This window comes from Triticum aestivum, chromosome 4B (genome assembly GCF_018294505.1).
Source record: "Triticum aestivum cultivar Chinese Spring chromosome 4B, IWGSC CS RefSeq v2.1, whole genome shotgun sequence".
Lineage (NCBI taxonomy): Eukaryota > Viridiplantae > Streptophyta > Magnoliopsida > Poales > Poaceae > Triticum > Triticum aestivum.
The window spans coordinates 614,388,686-614,404,463 of record NC_057804.1 but is presented as its reverse complement, the minus strand read 5'-3'; the positions used below and the strand labels follow the sequence as shown (position 1 = coordinate 614,404,463).

Here is a 15,778-nt window from a genome sequence, read left to right as displayed (position 1 = left end):
TCCCTCGCGACAAGGTTTGCCGCGACCGCCTGCTGGAGGATGAGGTCGTCGACCTCGTCGTCGTGGCGCCGGCACTCCGCCTCCTCGCGCAAGTTCCGCTCGGCAATGGCGGCCGCGACCGCGTCGAAATCGGCCACGAAATCTTCGGGCCCGACGACACCTCGGCGCTCGATCTCCCCCGGCTCCTACATGACGGCGACGACCTCGATCTCCTTCGGCTCCTTCGATCACTTCCTCTTCACGGGAAGAAGCCTCGCACCGGAAGAGGAAGAGCTCGCGGCGTGGGAAGATCTCGCGGCGGAGGACGAGCCCGCGCCGAGGAGGGCATACGTCCATGCCGACGGTCGTATTCATCCGTCTCGCGGACGAGAAAGCTCGGCGGCGGCGAGAAGCCCTTGTTCGCCCACTTCCTCGCCCCACGCTTCCTCGCGCCGTCCGAGCGGACACGCCACTCACGCTCGGGGTCGCCGCCCGCGGCGGAACTGCTCCCGGAGCCGCGGTCGGAGCTTCACATGCGGCCCCACATGGCGGCTGGAGGCGGAAGGGGCTCACTGGCGGCGAGAAAATGTGAGGAGGGGAGTGGGGAATTGCGGAGAGACGCGACGACGGGGCGATAGGGGTTCGACCCGCAAATGCACCGCGAACCCGTAGATATACTGCCGGGAGGGGGGGGGGGTTGCGGGCCGCGGTAAATTTTTTTTACAGACCGGGCGAGTATACATGCTCTATTTTGGTTAGAAAATTGGGCCGAGCCCGTATACTCGCCAGAATTTTGCAGGATTGTGACTTTTGCGGCTCAGTTGCTCGATGTAGGGCCTGTTTGGTTGGAGACTAGTGTGGCCAAGCCAAAGTATGGCTAGCCACACAAGTATGGCAAGCCACACAAGTGTGGCTAAGAAATTGGATGCCAAACTTTGGCAAAAGTTGGCAAAAAAATTGTCTCTATGACAAATGGATCATAGGAACAATAAAGTGTGGCAAATCAAAATGTGGCAAAAAACAAACACATGCCAACTAAACTGTGGCTACCAAATTTTGGCTTGGCAAACTGTGGCTGGAAACCAAACATGCCGTAAACTGGAGGGGGGCACTTAGCAAAAAGTTTTGCAGCAGGCAGCTCACACACCATCTGGACGGGGCGCCCGCCCGGAGGACCGACCCCCAACCACTGCCCTCGCTCGCAGACACACGAGAGAGCCGCCCGCCCGCCCGCCCGCGACACGCTCCCCCGAGATCTCCCCACAGCCCGCGGCAGCAGATCCGCGCGGCCGGCGAGATCCCCGCCCCGGATCCCGGCCATGGCGGGGATGGAGGCCTTCGAGGCCTACTTCCGCCGCGCCGACTTGAACCAGGACGGCCGCATCAGCGGCCAGGAGGCCGTCGCCTTCTTCCAGGGCGCCAGCCTGCCGCAGCAGGTCCTCGCCCAGGTGAGCGCCCCTAAACCCCGCCGCCCAATCCATTCCCCCGGTCCGAGCGCCCCAATTCTAGGTGTGATCTTCCTAGAGTGGCGCTAGATCAGAGCCCCTCTCTAGCGGAATAATTCGAGACAAGCTAAGGGTTGGTTGGTTGGTGATGTTCGGACGTTGTGCGCGCAGGTGTGGATGCACGCCGATCAGAGCAAGACCGGCTTCCTCGGCCGGCCGGAGTTCTTCAACGCGCTGCGGCTCGTCACCGTGGCGCAGAGCGGGCGCCAGCTCACACCCGACATAGTGCAGTCCGCGCTATATGGCCCTGCAGCTGCCAGAATTCCGCCTCCGAAGATTGCCGGCGGGCCGGCCCCTCCGCAGGCGGCCGCTGGTGCTCCTAGGCCCCAAGGTAATGCTGCTGCGCCGGCACCCGCTCCGGGGCAGGCTGGAGCTGCGCAGATGAATCCGGCAGCCGCTGCGCCGAGGCCCCAGGGAAGTGGTATGATGCCGACTTCTGCTGCTGCTCCGAGGCCCCAGGGAAGCGGTATGATGCCGACTTCTGCTGCTGCTCCGAGGCCCCAGGGAAGCGGTATGATGCCGACTTCAACTCAATTTGCCGGTGCACCGCAGGCGAGCGCCGGAGCTGTTCCGAGACCACAAGGCGTCAACTCGATGATGCCGGCTGCAAGTCAGGGCGGCGCCATGCCGCCAAATCAGTTTACGGCGCCGAGGGGCATTCAGTCACAATCTCCCAACATGGGTTATGCTCAGCAGCTCCTCGGTTCAAGCACTGGTTTCATGAGGCCACCACCTCAGGTGGGAGCTCCTGCAACATCACTTCAAGCAACCGGAATGAATCAAAGTCCACTGGGTGGAGGCAGCATGGGAGGATCAGTTGGCTGGCAAGGGGGTAATGTTGGTTCATTTGGAGGTATCTCACAACCCTCTCCAGGAGCAGCTGTTCCTTCACAGACAACATCAGGTGGATTTGGTCTTGGAATGTCGAGCTCAATGAGCATGGTTCCTGGACAGCAGACACATGCAATGTCCTCTTCATCGTTGCCTCCACAGAGCAACAGTGCTGTATTGCCTTCAGATTCAAGAGCTTTGGTGCTATCTGGAAATGGCCCTGCCAGTGGCTCAGGAGCAAGCACTGACATCTTCTCTGCTCTTACTCAGCCAAAGCCAAGTACATCCACACCTGCACTTCCGACCAGCAAGATGCCCAACTCATCGAGCTTTATGTCCAAGCCGACTGGCTCCCAGAACCTGGCTAATCTAACACAGCCTGGTTCTCTCCAAGGTACTCCAACAGTGAGTTACGGCACCAGCCAACCTCAGCAGACACAGCCCATCACAAAGCCAAGTGTTCCATCTCCAGGTGTTTCTGCCGGCGTTTCTAATTCCACTTCTCAATGGCCAAAAGTTACTCAATCCGATATCCAGAAGTACACGAAAGTCTTTGGGGATGTGGATAGGGACAGAGATGGCAAAATAACTGGCGCAGAAGCTCGCACTCTGTTTCTCAGTTGGAGACTTCCAAGAGGTTGGATCTCATCACCAACTTTACTTTCCTAAGCATGCATATGTGTATTTCTGCCTGTAAGATGCTCTAATATATTGCGGTAACGGGGTACCTTTACTAGGCTTATTGGTTGAGCTCCTTGTTAGACCTATTTGGCTATTCTGTCATTGTTTTTCCATAATGATATCATTGTATTTTATTTCTGTTTCTATGATGGTTTTCATATGATGTGCGAACATATCATCATATGAATACCATTGCCATTGGCTAATGAAATTGTTGTTTCATTGTACTTTGTAGATGTACTGAAGCAAGTGTGGGACTTGTCTGGATAATGACGGCATGCTTTCTCTGAGAGAGTTTTGCATTGCTCTTTATTTAATGGAGAGGAACCGAGCTGGAACTCCTCTGCCTCCATCGCTCCCTGACTCTCTTAAATTTGATGAGACACTGTTACGAGCAACAGGCTTGCCTTCTACAGCTTACAATGCCCCATCATGGCAGCCTAATCAAGGTAATATTTGTATTGGCTGCAAGATCTCAGTTATTACATGATATAACTGTAGTCCAAGTTGAAACACACATACTTTGTCTAGCTTACTTGGCCTGCCGCTTACAAGGTATTTGATGTTGGGCCAGGATTACTGCATAGGGGACCTGGCGCACCTGGGTTGCCTACTGGTGGTGTACGGCCACCCTTGCCTCAAATGCATTCACAGACTGATGGAGCAACAAGACCAGGGCAACCAAGACCTCACATGCCTGGTATGGATAATCATGCAGCAGCTCAAGGAATTAAAGATGACAGAAGTGGGGTAAACTCAGCTGCACAGGAGGCTCCTAAGAAGGTATTGGACCCGTTCCTTAAATCTGGATCAGTGTGCTGAACTGCTGATCCACTATGCCCAGACTGGATTTGTGGTGTTCAACACTAGTTGATTACATCGAGAATAATTTAAGCTGCTCTTGTTATTCAATTAAGCAAGTACAGCTGAATGGTGTATCCAAATCTTGTCGCAGACATGATTTAACATTGACCAGTTGTACTCGAGAAATTGAAGGACCGGTGCAAAATCTAAAATTAGGCCCTAGGGAAAAGCCATATAGACGAGTCTTTTATATATCATACAGGCAGTAAAAAAACGTCTCCTGTATATATCATACTGCCAGTAGCCCAGTACAATTGTTCGAAGGATTACATCTTATCAAGATGCAAAGCTTGGAGTTCTGAAGTCTGAACTACTATACTTTAGCAGAAACATGTCATCTTTCTGGCAATCCTTGAAGTTCAATTAGTTCTTTGTAAGCAAACTTCTCTAAAACGTCACCTAGGGAGGGAGGGATTATTTCTTTTGCTTTTGTCCAGAATTATTTTTGGAAACTTTACAGGGTAGCCTTTTTTCTAGTTGCTCTATTACACTTCCTTATGTACTTAAACAAGCAATTTCCTATAGATAGCAGGAACGGGTTGTTTCTCATGCTCTGTAGTTGCAACAACTTTCTATTAATCCTAGTTTGTGAACTCTGAAACAGTTTGTCTTTTTTCTGGTCTCTTTTGCATTTTGAAGGTTGAGGTGGAGAAGCAGGTCCTAGACTCCAGAGAGAAATTAGAGTACTACCGCTCGAAAATGCAAGATCTTGTAAGCATGTTTCTATCTTGTTAGTTGTTTTCATAGTATTACAATTATTAGGACTCGGTAAATAAATTCTGACTCGTATGCAGTTTGTGATCTATTATTACATTTACTGGTCTTATTTAGGTTAACAAAAGTTGATATATTTACATGTTGTATTGAAATCCGTTTATTCTTCTTATCAAAGGTTCTGTATAAAAGTCGATGTGACAATAGACTGAATGAGATCACAGAAAGGGCGTCTTCTGATAAACGTGAGGTACAGATTACTGTGTAATGCTTATCATATCTGATGTATGCCAGCATTGTAGTTCTTCCTTTAGCCCTATTTTTCTCATGCTAGTGGTCCAGGCATGGAAATTGATTGTTAGTTGTCTTTTTTTTTTTGGGTTCTTTGCAAAATGATGGATGGTCTTTAACTCAATTCAGGTGGAATTGTTGTCTAAGAAATATGAAGAAAAATACAAGCAAGTGGCAGAGTTAGCTTCCAAACTGGCAGTTGAGGAAGCCGCTTTCCGTGATGTTCAGGTTTTGTGACACTACACCTTAGAAAAATGTCATCTGGCGATTCTTACTGTGATTACAATTTTTGATGGTCATATCTTCATTCCGACTGTCTTTTTTTAATAATCTTTTTCAGGAGAGGAAAGTTGAGCTGAATGATGCATTAATTAAAATGGTACAAGGTGGAAGTGTTGATGGTTTGCTTCAGGTATGGTCTATCTCATACCTTTCTTTTTGCGGGCAGTATCTCATACCTTCAATCAGTTCTATTTTGTCTCTCTCTAAATAACACCAAACTGTATACCTAGGTTCGAGCTGATCGAATCCAACATCAATTAGAGGAGATGGAGAAAGCTTTTAACGAACGGTGCAAGCACTTTGGACTGCAATTCAAGCCATCTGCAACAGTCGAGCTTCCATTTGGTACCCAACTTTCAGTATTTGTTGAGACTTTCATCTTCATGTTTAATTTCTATATATCAAATTATGCCCTTATTTCATGTCATATTTACAATCCATAATTCTATTGAGCACTTATATCCTTGTTTGCCAGGTTGGGAACCTGGGCAGCAAGAGGGAGCAGTTGAGTGGGATGAAGACTGGGATAAATTTGAGGATGAAGGTCAGATACTTTTTGATCCATCTTGCCTTACATCACTACTTAGAGTATTGTGCTTGTTTTGAACTGTAACTTTATTAAAAGCGTGGCCATGGGCCTTTATCCAAAATAAAAGTGCTGATTTCCTTTCGAAGTTGGTAATTTTCTGTTTATAGGGCAGAAAATGGTACTTTTCATCTCATGCAGACCATTTCCCGATCCTGGACTTCATGCTTTACACCAGTTATGTTTTGTCCTGAAAAGAAACTAAAGCATGATTGTATTTCTAATCCCAATCTATTTTGCTGTTGTCAAATAATTTTCGATGTAAATTATGTAGATAAATGAGCACTAGTGTATTTTTCCGTCTTGTCATTATTTTCCGTCCCTACCTCATGCACCCAGAAATTATGGAAGTGTCAGCTTGCTTACCGCGGAACCTTTCTCACTGCACAATTGCTATTGCGCACATATTTGATCTTGATCCCACAATCAGTTATTTGATCAGATTTGGTGTCTTCGACATCAGCAACCTACTTCCATTTTTGGCTGATCCTATTATATTTCTAACTATGCCATTCGTCATAACAGGGTTTGGTCTTGTAAAGGACAATGGTACAATTGTCGAAAACCCAGCTTCTGCTGACATTGCAAATGCATCATCTCTTTGGGATGACGGTGTCTCTACGGATGGGATGTCCCCTGTTGCATCTTCTAATGGTCATATCAAGGATGTGAGACATTACAGAGCTGGTGATCAAGCGCCTGAGAGTGAATTAGCATATGATTTTGGTGATGAACCTGTAAGGAGCCCCGGCAGTGCTGGAAGAAGTGCCTCTGGGAGTCCATTTAAGTCTTCTCGTTTTGGGGTGCATGACTCGTCTCCCACGAAAAAAGGAACCTACAGGTGCTTGTTTTCACATATTTTTTTCATGTAGAGTCCTTTTTCTCAAAGTTTAAAAAACTGACATATATCTATCAAGCATAGTCTACATGAATGAACAACATGATGAGCTATATTCCGTTTCTTTATTTGCTTGATGAACTAAAAAATGATGACCTATTTGTTTCTTTGTGCTATTCCTGCCTTTAGAAGTATGAGCCTTCCTTTGAGCAAACCCCACTGTAATTTCCAGCAACACTAGCTGACCAAGATTTATCGGTTCTTATCACCTGAATGTTTTGGATGTTTATTCGTAACTTTTTGTTATACATGGTAGATTTATTTACCTGACACTGGAGAGATTCCCTCTCATTTTTACCACTTAAAGTATGACAATTATCCTTGTTTCCTACTTTCTAGTCTGTACAGTGCAAATAATATCCTCCAAAAAATATTGCAAGTAATATTTGATTTAAAGCACAAATATGGTCTTCAACTATGAGTTATACATTTTGAGTTTCATGTGAGAGTGTCATTAATCATTATTTGGTAACAGTGACCATGGTGGCTCTGAGTCCGTTTTTGGAGATAATTATGGTGATGAGACTACATGGAACTTTGATGACCAAGATACTGAATCAGTTTGGGGATCTAATGCAATGAATGTAAGCTTTGTCTTCTTATTTTTGGACTTTTTTGGTCCCCACCCATCTATTTCTGATGAATTATCTTGATACAGGAGCCTGGACATCATGGAAGCAACTCTTTCTTTGGGTCAGATGACTTCAATGTGGACCCTGTTAGAGTGGGCTCTCCAACTGGCGCTAGTGCCTATGGAAAGAAGAGCACATTCTTTGACGATTCCGTCCCAAGTTCCCCTGCATACACGTCTGGATTCTCACCGAAGTTCGGTGAAAGTCGTGACGATAGCTCCTCCTACAACTTCGGAAGGTTCGATTCCTTCAGATCCCAAGACAGCGCCGTCCCACAGGAAAGCCGCTTTTCCAGGTTTGACTCAGTAACCAGCTCCAAAGGCGAGAGCGCGGCGGGATTTGACTCGTCAAACAGCTCGAGAAATTTCGGCCGGTTCGATTCTTTTGATGAAGCCGATCCTTTTGGCTCGACCGGGCCTTTTAAAGCATCAGGAGCGCGGTCGCCCCCCAAATTCTGATATTCATTTGTGGTATTACGAGGATTTGTCTCTTGCGGGCTCATTTGTCGATACAAGGCTCGGATTGTTCGAGGAAAGTACAATACAGCGGATCCATTTTTTTTTGGTTGGCAAGCCTCTTGTGTTGGCCTTGTGTGCATTTTTCCTGTCCTCCACCCCCCACCCCCCACGTACAAAGTGGACATTTTTTTTGGTCGTGCTCTGTAAAGTATCCCGAGATTGTTCTCTGTTTATAGTGGCCTGTATCCTTGGAACAACAGCTACTCATCGTGTGCGGTTCCTGTTTCTTTCTTTTTTGTACAATATACAAACGTCAAATTGGTACGTACTAGACTAGAAGATGACTCCCTTCCATCAAGCTGTAAGAAACCGAGAGCCGAAGTATCTTTTGTGCTGTCTTCATATTACAAGTGTTGGTAATTTCGCTTCAGGTCCCAACCTATGAGGCTATGCTGTCTATCTCATTGAAGGACAGGAAAGATGAAGGTCTGGGCCGACACCAGCGGATACACAATCACAGCCAAACTGGAACAAACCGTGAAGATGGGCTGTCCCCACGTTTTCAGCCGCCAACGACACTGCTACCGTCCCGCCACCCGCACCCGACTCCGCCGCTCGTCCCCTATGCTCTGGTGCTGGACACAAGCCCGCCGTGACTGAGCAGAGCCATCGTTGATTCGGATGGACACATCATTGAAGTGTTTGGACCAAAGTATTTGAGAGCACCTAATGCTCGGGACACACAAGCCCGCCGTGACTGAGCAGAGCCATCGTTGATTCGGATGGACACATCATTGAAGTGTTTGGACCAAAGTATTTGAGAGCACCTAATGCTCGGGACACATCGAGACTTTTGAAGATGAACAAAGCCCGTGGGTTTTCAGGTATGCTTGGATTTTCGTTGATTGCATGCTGGAGTTGGAAGAACTGCTCTACAGCATGATATGGACAGTTCAAAGAACACAAGGATGCCACCGGTCTTCTGTTGCCTGTAATGGCCGTCGCAGCTCCTCTGCAGCATGAAATGGACAGTTTAGAGAACACAAGGATGCCCCCATCATTCTTGAAATCGTGGCCGATCAGCAGACAAGGATTTGACATGCATATTTTGGGATCCTAAATCTTACAATGACATCAATGGGTGCAATGGCCACCTCTCTTTGCAAAGCTAGCCAATGTGGAATTATCACTGGCGGGCTACTACCTTGCGGATGGGATACATGTGAATTGCGCTACTTTTGTCGAGCCAATTTCAAGCCCCCAACGAATCTACTTCCATATTGCCAAACGACCGCTAGGAAAGATGATGTGGAGAGGGCTTTTGGGATTTTGCAAGCCAAATTTGCTATCGTGCGAGGGCCGGCTAGGTTTTGGGACCAAGAGATCCTTCAACACATCATCACAACTTACATCATCATGTACAACACGGTCATTGAGAATAAGTGTGGCAAAGATTAGGATTACACTTTCTATGAACTCATGGAAAAACCGTTGTGGCCAAAGCCGAGTCCGATGTTTTCTTGAGGCGTGCCATGATATTAGTGTATGCAAAACAAGCCAGCGAGTACACCTGGCCCAGCTTGGCTCGTTCACAACGCAAAATATTGCGTGCGAGGCAGGTGATGGAGAAGGAGCACGTGCATATCTGTTCTTTTTTCAAGCTCTTAGTGATGTGTAGATTAACCAACTTTGTATATTGGTTCGATATACATCCTTCATGGCACGGATTGTGCATATATATTTGTCCTGCCTAGCTCTATTATATGATGGTCTTAGATGCGTGCGCGTATGAAGTGAAGGGAGACATACATGCATGGCTACACACCATGTATATTATCATGACTAATTAACTGTAGCTTGCGGTCGTCTTCCACGACTCTTGCAAATATGTAGCATCCAGGTTTGTAGTACTACCCAACAACTGAGAAACAAGTTTGAGTGTTGGACGACCAAGATGGATTTGTAGCTAGTCTTCATTCTCTTCGTTTTCATCCCCGACCTGCACTTATGCATATATGAGATTGTCAATAATACAATATGGATGTATTTTTCGACGGATCTAGTAGTCTTAGTGATGGCAGTATGTTTTCTGCATCGATCATCGAAACTAAAAATTGTTCGAACTAGCATCTGTTCACAATGGACTATCTGCATTGCACTGTGCAGGGATAAGGTTTGTCTCGTATGATCCTTCCTTTTTCATATCCCACCTGGTTTGTGGGAGCTTTTAGCACTGGGCCTGTCAATTGTTTAGCACATTTACTGTTGACTACATTGTGACATACTCCCTCCGTTCGGAATTACTTGTCGCGGAAATGGATGTATCTAGATGTTACATCCATTTCCGCGACAAGTAATTCCGAACGGAGGGAGTAAGGTATTAGGCCGTTCTCTTAACACTCTGTATTAACGCCAATATAACTAGAATGTATCTCAACACGATCCTGTTAAAACGCACCATGTTTAGTGTTTACATATTGTCGATTCTAGACAGAAATATATATACTAACCTACTGGGGAAGAACATGATAGAACTAGCTAGGGAAAGAGGCAGCATACACATTTGGGGATGCCGCAGATGAGCATGGTGATGCATTTCCTGATGATGTACAACCTCTCCTTCTGCTGCCTCACCGCATTGTGCAGCCTCGCAAGCCTCGGGCGATCTTTCACCTCCGGCATCTAGCTATGTTAATGACTAGCCAGCTGCAAGCTAACTCCCAGAAAGAGGTAGCTATCGTGTGGAAAGATGGATCTCGGTGCGGATATATATAGACACCCGAAGTGTAGAGATCAGGGACAGGGTTGCTAGCAACATGGTGGTGGCTATCCTTTGTCGATGCATCTCGATCATTTTTTAAAAAAGGGGCGCTTTATTACTTAAAAGGTTTAACCATTATATCCGGCCTCTGCAAAAATGCACACGCCCAACAAAGTCCTCACGACAAGCCAATATAAACGAAGAAGGCGAAATACAAAGATGAAATCTGTATGACGCCTAAAGCATAGGTGGCCCAATCCTAAGGTCATGCTTCCATCCATGTTGGGTAAAAGTATCCCTCGCCGCATCCTCCAATAGTGTACACACCTCTGTAAACATGTCTCAATTCTCCACTCGTTGTAGAGAGGACCATAAACGAAGCGTCCCGGTACATCTGTAGATAACCTGCATAAGAGAAGTACTTTTATCGGTAAAAACCTTATCATTTCTACATAGCCAAAGCGACCAAATCACGGCAAGCGCTCCCACCCTGAGAAGAATTCTAAACCTGTGATCAATCCCATGTAACTAGTTGCCAAATATATTAGCAACACTACACGGAGGATACATGCCAGAAGCTATCTGGATGACTGACCATATAGAATGAGCCAATTTACAATGGAAGAACAAATGTTTTATTGTCTCATCATGCGGATAAAATACACATTGCGTACTTTCATGCCAATTCCTCTTAATAAAGTTATCTTTAGTAAGAATGACTCCGCGACGAAGATACCATGCAAAGATTTTATTCTTAAGAGGTATCTTCATCTTCCAGATCTTCTTATTATTATCAACTGGCACGTCTGACTGGATCAAAGCTCTATATATAGAATCCACTGAGAATTGTCCATTCCCATGTAGGTTCCAACAGAACACATCGGATCCGTGTGATAATTGTACCGTGGTTAACCGTTGGAGCAGTATGTTCCACGATTGGAGTCTAGGTCCAATTAAATCCCTCCTGAACGTCACATTTGGTGGAAATGATTCCAAAACCTTGGCAATAGTATCACCCTTGTAACGCACAACATCGTATAGAGCTGGACATTGTTCCCGGAGAGTAGCATTACCTAACCACTTGTCCTCCCAGAATATAATTTCCGAGCCGTCCTTAATTGAGAAGGAACCATAGCGGAAGAAATATTTCTTCGTTGCCATTAGTCCGGCCCAAAAATGAGAGTCCCCAGGCTTTTAGTATACTTGGATACCGCCTTAGAACCCACATATTTTCTCCTTAGGAGGGTTTGCCATACACCATATTCCGTCAACAATTTAAACAACCATTTTCCGAGGAGGGCCCTATTCTTAACCTCAAGGTCATGAATGCCCAAACCACCTTGGTCCTTGGGACGGCAAACCACACTCCATTTAGCCAGTCGATATTTCTTTCTCTCGCTATCTCCTTGCCAAAAGAATCTCGATCGGAAGTAATCCAATCTATGTAATACTCCTTTCGGCAATTGGAAGAAGGAAATCATATATAGTATCATGTTACTTAGTACTGAATTTATGAGGACCAACCTTCCTCCCAGAGATAGCAATTTACCTTTCCAACTGCTAAGTCTTTTTTGTATTCTCTCCTCGACGTGTTTCCATTCAGCATTTGTGAGTCTCCCATAATGTATCGGTATCCCCAAATAAGTGATCGGAAATTGGCCCAATCCGCATCCGAACAGGTCAGCATACAGATGGGCCTCGTCTTGAGCCTCGTCGAAATAAAACAATTCACTTTTATGGAAATTGATCTTAAGCCCTCAGAGTCGCTCGAATGCTGTTAAAATTAATTTCAGATTTCTTGCTTTCTCGAGGTCATGGTCCATAAAGAGAATAGTATCGTCGGCATATTGGAGGATAGAGAGGCCACCATCCACTAGATGACTCACTACCCCATCAATTTGGCCATCAACCTTGGCACGCTCAATCATGACCGCTAACATATCAGCCACTATATTGAATAGCATGGGTGATACTGGGTCACCTTGCCGCAATCCTTTCTTCGTTTGGAAATAGTTGCCAATGTCATCATTGACTTTAATGGCAACACTACCTCCAGTCACGAAACTATGGATCATTGCGCACCACTCTGCAGAAAAACCTTTCATTACGAGAGTTTGTTCAAGAAAAGACCACTTGACTTTGTCATAGTTGCCAATCTCGATCATGCATGTGCCACTTGCTTTGCTCATGAATCAATCGTTGAAGCTATACACAAAACTGGAGTATGCACTCCATTTCAAATAAGAAGCCCCCCGTGCATTGGACCTCATACCCCTAGCAGGGCACACAAGTATGTAAGGGAGGAAAGGATATACTAGCTTGATCAAAAGAAAAGATGATTAAAATAAACCGTCTTGAGTTATTCAAGGAATCCCCAATAAAGATGACAATAATTGTTATTTTTAAAACGGAGGCAAAGCATTTGCCTTATCAATTAATTAAGCGGAGAGAACTGCCCAGTTAATTAACAGAAAACCAGATGAAAACCGACAAAAACCAATCACATGTGGACTACTCACAGAGCATGCAACCCCATAAGCGCACGATCAGCCCGACAATCAGACAATCATACCCAACACGCCCCAACCACCAACCCCCACACTGCTACATCGTAAAGAAAACCCAACGAGAGTACCTCGGCCGAATACCATGGGCACCATGAAATTCACAGAGAAAAGTCAGGCCATAAGGACAATCCAAGAGACCGATGACCATCCATCAAGCAGCCGCGGATGCTTTCCTGTGGCACCACTCTTCTTCTTTTTTGTTGCTCCTGAGTGCCTCCTCCACAATCGTCTTGCCAGATCCAGGGCTAGCTGTATCCAAACATGCGAGCAAGCTGCGAAGCCCTATCTCGAAGAGAAACCCATCGACCTTGTCACACACAGACACCGCCTGCCCAATGGTTCCATGCAACTGGGTGGCCACAACGTCGGAACCTCCATGGTTCACAGAGGCGCGATGGCTATGCTCCAAAGGATCACGCGCCAACATTCCGACCACCTTAACATCATCAGCCATATATAGATACCACCGACACGATGGACTCAGGCACCTCCAGTTGCTCACATGACAGAGGTGAATCCCGTCCCTCACACGAGGTCGTCAGCAAGTCGATCTCCATATGCTCCATAGACAAAGGCGAAGTACGTCTCACACATAGATGTTGGAGCTCGGGCATGATCTGCAGCACATGGACGACGACAACGGCGATGGCCTCTCCCACAACGGTAGACGACATAGGGGCAAGACAGACAATGACGATGAACTAGCCCCAGCACAATGGGAGAAACAACTGAAGAGTTCCATCCTCCTAGTGTTTCTGGTGTTAGTTCCACGGATGACAATAATAACAAGACAACAGAAAGAACAATAGTACTTCCTCTGTAAAGAAATATAAGAGCGTTTAGATCGCTACTTTAGTGATCCAAACACTCTTATATTTCTTTATGGGGGAGTATATCTTAAAAACAACAGGTGCTCTGCTTTTGCATTAACTAGACGAAGATCGCAAAGCACAAAACAGTTTGTGGTCATGTTGAAATTAAGAGTGAATTATAGAAAATATCGACATTGAAGGCTATGGTTGCAGGAAACACGAATTTATAGTTTTGTTGTGTCAATCTCGTGCGCCCGTGCGTTGCGCCCGCCACGAGCAGCGGTAGCGCTGCAACGGGGAAAGAGGGGGACGAGGTCTGTGATCCGGAGACATTTTAGAAAGGGAGAAGGAGACTAGTCAAAGGTGTACGTGACAAAAAGGTTGCTAGATCACTCTGTCCAGGGGGACCTATCTATCATAACCGTGCTCAAAACAGCCTTCAACTAATATTTTTTTTTCAAAAAGGCACGGAATTAGTGATTTTTGACACAAAAGTGCAAACTTGTGTTTCCTGCAATCCTGACCTTCAATATGGATGTCTTGAAATCGTGTGACGGCGAGAATAAGATGAGAACCAAGTAATTAATGGGAGGTCGTAGTTGAAACACGTATGGTTCGCGAAAAGCCACCCACATATATCAGCAAGAATGCAGCATTTCATTATGTCAGCCTGGAGAGTGAGTGTACCTGTCACAGCAACCATGTCCGTTACGAGGTGGCCGGGCACCTTGCGCGCTCACCAGTCCGATGATCGACAGCATTGTGCAGCAGCACTGCTCCAGCAGACAGCAGTTAGCCGGCTGTGTGCCCGCCCGCGCGGTAGGGCAGCAAATAGGAGTGAGTCGTGTGGCCGCCATTCCGGCGACGTGGCTTGACTGCGCGCCATTTCGTGGCTTGAAACTTCACGAAACTTCCTGAAAGAAAGGAAGCACTGTACACGATCGTTGCGGAGGGCAATGCGTCCGTTTATTTCCAAACATTATGAAATCACGCCTGAAAGCAGGACGAGCGTGACAAGGAGGAGTGGCGTGCCTGCTGGGCACGGAAGGAAGAGAAGGAGCGCCGAGAGCAGCAGGAGGAGGAGCGAAGCAGAGCCGCCGGCGCAGCAGATGGCGGAGGAGGCGGCGCGGGTGTCGTGGCAGCAAGCCTTTCCGGGCTGTGCTGCCGCCAGACTTCGTTGACCTCACCGGCTCAGAGGACAAGTGCGGCGCCTAGGGCTGCGTACTGGGCCACTGGGGCCTTTTTCTTAGAAAGAATGTTTAATTATATTTAAAAGTGAACTTTGGCGGGCGGTTAATAGGTCTTTTTATTATTCAATTCTATTTAATTTATTTGCATGCTTCAAAATTTAGAGGCATTTAGTTTTTTTAATGAGCACGCGGATAATGCGTTGGCTGCGTTGGATGTAGGGATGGCAATGGGGTATGGGCGGGTACGGACCTTTCTACCCAAACCCAAACCCAAATCTTTTTTCTATACCCACCCACTTCTATATCCATGGATACAAATTGTTACCATGTCCATACCCATCGGGTATCCTATACCCAATGGGTATCTGGTGGGTACAATATATAGCGTTGACATGACAAAAGTAAGATGACAAAAGGGTCTTAATTTAGGTACCCATCCATCACAATCAGGTTTGCACTTACATAAAAAATTCACAATGACAACTGACACACAATTAAAGGTCTTAATATGTGGTCCATGGGCTAGTTAAGAACCTAAGATAATTATTTATCCACATATTATAGGGTTTTATTTATTTATTTATTTATTTTCTGGGTATCCATTGGGTTACCCATGGGTATAATTTCATACCCATACCCTACCCATGCATTTTGTGGGTATGGATACCCATACCCATGGGTATGAAGTGGTAGAAAGTCTCACCCATACCCACTATTTTCGGATAGG

The 15,778-nt window shown here is 46.3% G+C and overlaps 1 pseudogene across 1 annotated transcript; it reads left to right on the top strand.

Annotated features, from left to right (window-relative positions):
• Positions 1–1,147: 1,147 nt before the first annotated feature.
• LOC123093589 (actin cytoskeleton-regulatory complex protein pan1-like) lies at positions 1,148–8,073 on the top strand (annotated as a pseudogene). Its single transcript, XR_006445421.1, has 13 exons — positions 1,148–1,427; positions 1,596–2,952; positions 3,232–3,445; positions 3,571–3,779; positions 4,500–4,571; positions 4,753–4,824; positions 4,995–5,093; positions 5,206–5,277; positions 5,378–5,492; positions 5,623–5,691; positions 6,259–6,574; positions 7,107–7,215; positions 7,290–8,073. The product of XR_006445421.1 is annotated as an actin cytoskeleton-regulatory complex protein pan1-like (transcript).
• Positions 8,074–15,778: the final 7,705 nt, after the last annotated feature.